General features: G+C 52.7%; 1 protein-coding gene across 1 annotated transcript in view; it reads right to left on the bottom strand.

The window, feature by feature from the left end:
* LOC147300668 (NACHT, LRR and PYD domains-containing protein 12-like) overlaps positions 1-6,558 on the bottom strand; it is a 355,313-nt gene that overhangs the window by 205,376 nt on the left and 143,379 nt on the right. The gene's annotated exons all lie outside the window — the stretch shown is intronic.

Here is a 6,558-nt window from a genome sequence, read left to right as displayed (position 1 = left end):
AGGGGAAGCAGGAGTCCACAGATGAAATGTTCCTATAAATAAAGTGGAATTTATTCAAACTTTACCAAAACTTCAACACATCAAATACAAGCAGCTCAGCAGGGAGTGGATGTGTGTTGCATGTGCCAGGTGGATGCAGAGAGAGGCCAGGGCCACGTTCAAACCTGAACACGCTGCACAGTGTTTTGTTCCATTTGTTAGGGATGAATGAAATGCTTCCTTGAAAGGATGTGTGCAGTCACCAGTGGGCGTGGAAGCATGTGCGCCCTCATTTGGTGGGTGTGCAAGAAAAGTCATCCTGTCACACAGCAATGCCTACATAAATCACACCACTCTGCTTAAAATAATAATGTTTAGTGAAGCAGGTGAAGCAAAGGGCTGCTTTTAATAGGCTGGGAGACCCAGGTGTGCTGCTTTAGCTGCTGAGCCTCTTATGACAGAACAGCGGAGAGTGGTAAGAAGGGAGGAGGGGGTCTGGCTGTGTTTGTGAACGATAGATGGTGTAACTCTGGGCATTTCTCTATCAAAGAGACGCTATGCTGTAAGGACATTGAGCTGCTAGCGGTTAGCATGAGACCGTACTATCTACCACGAGAGTTTACACACGTGATTATCAGAGGTGTGGACTTGAGTCACATGACTTGGACTCGAGTCAGACTCGAGTCATTAATTTTATGACTTTAGACTTGACTTGAAATAATGTTCTAAGACTTGTGACTTGACTTGGACTTTTACACCAATGACTTGGGACTTGAATTGGACTTGAACCGGTTTACTTGAAAAGACTTGATATTTTACCCCAAATATAAAATTTAACATGCATATTATATAGAGATTGAAAATGTGACGTCATTCACGGGTAGAACCGCAAAGGATTCTGGGAACTCGTGGCAAGCGGTACTAGCGCACGCAGGCTTTCAATTGAAACCAGTCACACAGCGATAAAAAGAAACACAAAAATGTCAAGAAGCTGTTGTATTATTAACTGCAATAGCCGGTCACATGACAGCCACGGGAAGCCGACGGGTAAAGAGATCGGTTGTTATCGGATTATGTCGTTGAAGAGAAATTGTTCGAGCCATGTTTCCGAAGTAACAAAGATGCGACTGGATTTCAGCCATTCAAAGACCAATTATAACGTCCCAGAACCCTCCAGCTCACAGGTTAGTCTGCTCCAAGCATTTCCACAAAGGTCAGTCTGCTGTTGTAGTTAATGCGTCATTTTCTTAACATAATTGGTGATATAGGTTACAAGCAAGTCTGGCGCTGAACAGAAATGGTCGCGCTATGCTCCTTTATTTATTGTGCATAAATAGTGAATTGTCCTGACACAATATTGCGTTTCGCTTCTGTTATTATGGTACATTGACAAAAACATATACTTTTATTCACAGGATAAAACAGGTTTTTTGTATCACTAATTGCCCAGTACGATTACAGCATACAGTATTATTGTCACTGCTACATTTCTGTGATGCTACCAGAAATTATTTCCACTGCTAATTAATTACCGTTGAGCTCAAAGGTCCTATTAATAAACTGTTAAGGAATGTGTATTTATGACGACAATTTGTGAGACTGGTAAACTTATGATAGGTACGATGGTCTTTACTTTCTACACGGTGCATTTCAAGGTCCCTGCACCCATCCGTCGGTAAACTGTACCTGGGCTTGTTGCAGTGACCTGAAGTTACTAAACTTCATGAGTGTATGCACTCACTCCAAGAAGCGTATAATTATAAATATGCATATAAATATGCTACGATGAGATAGCTGACTTCATCTAACTAGCAAATGTTGTCCAGGCTACGTTGGTGATGCAGTTTTTTTTAATGTGTATGATATTTTTGTCATGCGATTTTAAAGCCGGTCCTACAAGCGCATCCAAGAATAACATGCAGCTTATCTCAGAACTGTCGGTGAAAATTATTCTTGGAGCTAGGTTTAATTGAGCTGCATTTTAAAGAGGTGCAATTTCACAATTTGTGTATATTTTCTAAGTTCACTATTTTGTCATGTGTTGAGAAAAACACAGATTTAAAAATTACATGGTCTAATATTTACATTTAGCATAACTGCAACATGCTTTTTTTCGTTTTTTTTTTAAAGACTCGAAAGGACTTGAAATTCAAAATTTCAGACTTGTGACTTGACTCGGACTTTTACACCAGTGACTTGAGACTCGACTCTGACTTGCCTGACATTACTTGAGACTTGACTTGAGACTTGAGGATAAAGACTTGAGACTTACTTGAGACTTGCAAAACAATGACTTGGTCCCACCTCTGGTGATTATGATAGCTGTGTATGTCCCGCCCTCTGCTAACGCTGCAGCAGCCTGTGAGGTCCTGCACACTGTAACCAGCAGACTCCAAACACAGCACCCTCAGGCCCTTTTCCTGATCTCTGGGGACTTTAAAGATGATGTAACCATTTAATTATGGTTACATAATTAATTATGTAATTAATTATGCAAAATGCAAAACGCTCAGCTGTGTCTCCAATCAAAGCTCTGTAACTTCAGAGGTGATGTTCATATGTTGACTAATGGTTTTCTTTCATTTTTGATGTACTGCAGAATATTTGTATAAAATCCAGGCCAGGAAAATCTCCTTCATGTGTTTCTGTGTTTTGTCTTCAGCTACGTTGACACAAAGGCCTCTGCTGTGACGCTCACACCTTTGATAAAGTCTGGAGAGTGTCAGCTTCCTGTTTATAGATACAAAAATATGTAATGTTGTGAACTCTGGCCGCAGCGGCGCAAGAAAAAGGAGAATTACGGGAAGCACTCACAACAGGTAAAATCAAAATAACAAAGTAAAGTACTGTCACGGTCCTGGGTCTCCTGACCCAGCGTTTTTAGTTCTTTGTGATTTTCGTATTATTGTACTTGTGTGATTTATTCTATGGCTTCTAGTTTTGATCCCTTGCCCTTCATGTCTCCCTGTGTGCCCCTCTATGTATTTATGAGCCCTCGTCCCCTTTCGTGTTTATTCCGTGTCTCCCCTGCCTGTTATGTTGGTGTTCTACTCGTGCTCTCTCTCCTCCTGTCTGAACCTCTGTGCTCCCTGTTTCACCTCTCCCGTCAGTGTTCAGTTCACCCCGCCCTGTCTCGTTATGGCTATCAGTGTCACCTGTGTTCCCCGTGTGTTCCCACTCCCCTCGTTAACCCTCTGTGTATTTCTGTCTGCGTCTCCCTCTGTTCAGCGTGACGTCGTCCCTCTTGCTGTGTGGATCTCCCTGTGTGTCTCTCTGTGAGTTCTTAGTTTATGGTTTCCCAGTTTGGTTTAGTTTTTATGTCTGTTCTGCCAGCGAATAAAGCTGAGTTTTGAGTTCATTCCCTCGTGCCTGCGAGTCCTGCATTTTGGGTCCTACTCCTGCCTGCCGCACAGCGCTCCGTGACAGTACGACGTCACCAGATATGGACCCAGCAGACTTACCCGGGGAGAGCGATCTGATACGTGTCCAACGCCTAGTCGAGTGGATAACTCACACTTCCAATACAAGGGCCAAGATTGTGGGGATAAATGCTATCGAAGCAATCCTCAAAGGAAATTCTCATCTCCGCCAGGTCAGTGGATGTTTGGACCTATTGGCCAATTTGAATAACGCCCGGGAGGCGGCGCGAACTCGGGAAATATCAGACTTGGCCCAGCAGCAACAGACAACAGCCACCCTGGAGCAGCCGCGTCAGTTTCACCGGCCGGATGTGGTTTTTCCCGGCCCTTTGGAGCCATCTGCGGGGAAAAAGAAACGGCATTCACGCCGCCGACGCGCCACCCCACAGCCGGACATTCAGCCTTCTAATTCACCTGTTGTGCTACCAGAAGCTCAGTCGGCTCCCTCGCAGCCCGTCCCAGCTCAGTTAGCTCCCTCGCAGCCCGTCCCAGCTCAGTTAGCTCCCTCGCAGCCCGTCCCAGCTCAGCCAGCTCCCTCGCAGCCCGTCCCAGCTCAGCCAGCTCCCTCGCAGCCCGTCCCAGCTCAGCCAGCTCCCTCGCAGCCCGTCCCAGCTCAGCCAGCTCCCTCGCAGCCCGTCCCAGCTCAGCCAGCTCCCTCGCAGCCCGTCCCAGCTCAGCCAGCTCCCTCGCAGCCCGTCCCAGCTCAGCCAGCTCCCTCGCAGCCCGTCCCAGCTCAGCCAGCTCCCTCGCAGCCCGTCCCAGCTCCGTTAGCTCCCTCGCAGCCCTTCACAGCTCCGTTAGCTCCCTCGCAGCCCTTCACAGCTCCGTTAGCTCCCTCGCAGCCCTTCACAGCTCCGTTAGCTCCCTCGCAGCCCTTCACAGCTCCGTTAGCTCCCTCGCAGCCCTTCACAGCTCCGTTAGCTCCCTCGCAGCCCTTCACAGCTCCGTTAGCTCCCTCGCAGCCCTTCACAGCTCCGTTAGCTCCCTCGCAGCCCTTCACAGCTCCGTTAGCTCCCTCGCAGCCCTTCACAGCTCCGTTAGCTCCCTCGCAGTCCTTCACAGCTCCGTTAGTTCCCTCGCAGCCACCCTCAGTTCAGTCTCCTGTGTCCCCGTTAGCTCAGCCATTAACTCCACCACAAGCTCCATTTTCACCTCTACCATCGCTTCAGTCATCAGTTCGGTCTGCCACTCAGTCGCCCTTAGCTCCATCATCCACACTGCCACCTGTTTCTCTTCCACCACAACCGTCACTACACCCAGCCACTCAGGCTGCTACTCAGCCAGTCATTCAACCCATAGCCCTGCCGTTGCCATACCCTGTAGCTGAGCCACTAGCCGTCCGACCCACAGCCGCTTCAGCCACTCCTTCACCCGTTACACCTCCACTACAACCATCAGTGCAGTCTCCGGTGTCCCCAGTGCAGTCTCCGGTGTCCCCAGTGCAGTCTCCGGTGTCCCCAGTGCAGTCTCCGGTGTCCCCAGTGCAGCCTCCTTTAGCACAGTCACCCACTCAACCACCAGCACCACAACCGTCACTACCTCTAGTTCATTCCCCTGTGAAGTCATTAACTCCACCACCTACTCCACCCTCACCACCACCGTTACTACAGACATCAGTTCAGTCCCCTGTGCAGTCATTTACTTCTCCACCGTTAGCAGCTCAGGTCCCCGTGTGTCCAGCAGCTCAGGTCCCCGTGTGTCCAGCAGCTCAGGTCCCCGTGTGTCCAGCAGCTCAGGTCCCCGTGTGTCCAGCAGCTCAGGTCCCCGTGTGTCCAGCAGCTCAGGTCCCCGTGTGTCCAGCAGCTCAGCTCGCACCTGAACCTTTGGCCCAGTTCCCCGTAGCAGTGCGGTTTTCTAGCCAGCTTAACATTGAGCCCGGGGTCCCAATCCTCTCTGGCTCTACTTCAGCTCCTGCTGGAAGCTCGGATGAGCTCATCCAGGACTCCGCGGCTCCCACGCCGCCATCTACCTCGTCCGCTGGGGGTTCCAGTGAGCCCGGCCAGCACCTCCCTGTCTCCGCTGGAGGGTCCGAGAGGCCCGTTCAGCCTCCTGTCTCCGCTGGAGGGTCCGAGAGGCCCGTTCAGCCTCCTGTCTCCGCTGGAGGGTCCGAGAGGCCCGTTCAGCCTCCTGTCTCCGCTGGAGGGTCCGAGGGGCCCGTTCAGCCTCCTGTCTCCGCTGGAGGGTCCGAGAGGCCCGTTCAGCCTCCTGTCTCCGCTGGAGGGTCCGAGGGGCCCGTTCAGCCTCCTGTCTCCGCTGGAGGGTCCGAGGGGCCCGTTCAGCCTCCTGTCTCCGCTGGAGGGTCCGAGGGGCCCGTTCAGCCTCACGCCGCATCAGCTGGAGGGCCCGAGGAGCCTGTCCAGCCGCCATCTGCGACCGCCTCGTCATCACCTGGCCCGGCTACATCCGCCTGTGCTTCTGCTACGCCTGGCCCGGCCTCAGCCTCTGCAACCTCGCCTGGCCCGGCCTCAGCCTCTGCAACCTCGCCTGGCCCGGCCTCAGCCTCTGCAACCTCGCCTGGCCCGGCCTCAGCCTCTGCAACCTCGCCTGGCCCGGCCTCAGCCTCTGCAACCTCGCCTGGCCCGGCCTCAGCCTCTGCAACCTCGCCTGGCCCGGCCTCAGCCTCTGCAACCTCGCCTGGCCCGGCCTCCGAGCCTTCGTCTGCTGCAGCCTCCTCTTCAGAGCCTTCGTCTGCCGCAGCCTCCTCTTCAGAGCCTTCGTCCGCCGCAGCCTCCTTTTCAGAGCCTTCGTCTGCCGCAGCCTCCTCTTCAGAGCCTTCGTCTGCCGCAGCCTCCTCTTCAGAGCCTTCGTCTGCCGCAGCCTCCTCTTCAGAGCCTTCGTCTGCCGCAGCCTCCTCTTCAGAGCCTTCGTCTGCCGCAGCCTCCTCTTCAGAGCCTTCGTCTGCCGCAGCCTCCTCTTCAGAGCCTTCGTCTGCCGCAGCCTCCTCTTCAGAGCCTTCGTCTGCCGCAGCCTCCTCTTCAGAGCCTTCGTCTGCCGCAGCCTCCTCTTCAGAGCCTTCGTCTGCCGCAGCCTCCTCTTCAGAGCCTTCGTCTGGCCCTGCGCCCACCGGGCCATGGCCGGCACGCCTGGGACTGGAGGGCCGCCGCTGCCTTCCGCGCGGTCGGCCTCCTGAACTGCTCCGTCGTCTCCTTCGCCGCCGCCG

The sequence above is a fragment of the Aulonocara sp. 'chitande type north' Nkhata Bay genome, unplaced genomic scaffold, assembly GCF_057382095.1.
Source record: "Aulonocara sp. 'chitande type north' Nkhata Bay isolate Kocher_YH1m ecotype deep benthic unplaced genomic scaffold, A_spYH_male_GT1.1 unmapped_scaffold_20, whole genome shotgun sequence".
Lineage (NCBI taxonomy): Eukaryota > Metazoa > Chordata > Actinopteri > Cichliformes > Cichlidae > Aulonocara > Aulonocara sp. 'chitande type north' Nkhata Bay.
Note: the sequence above shows the minus strand (reverse complement) of the source record. Positions and strands in the feature narration are given on the sequence as shown.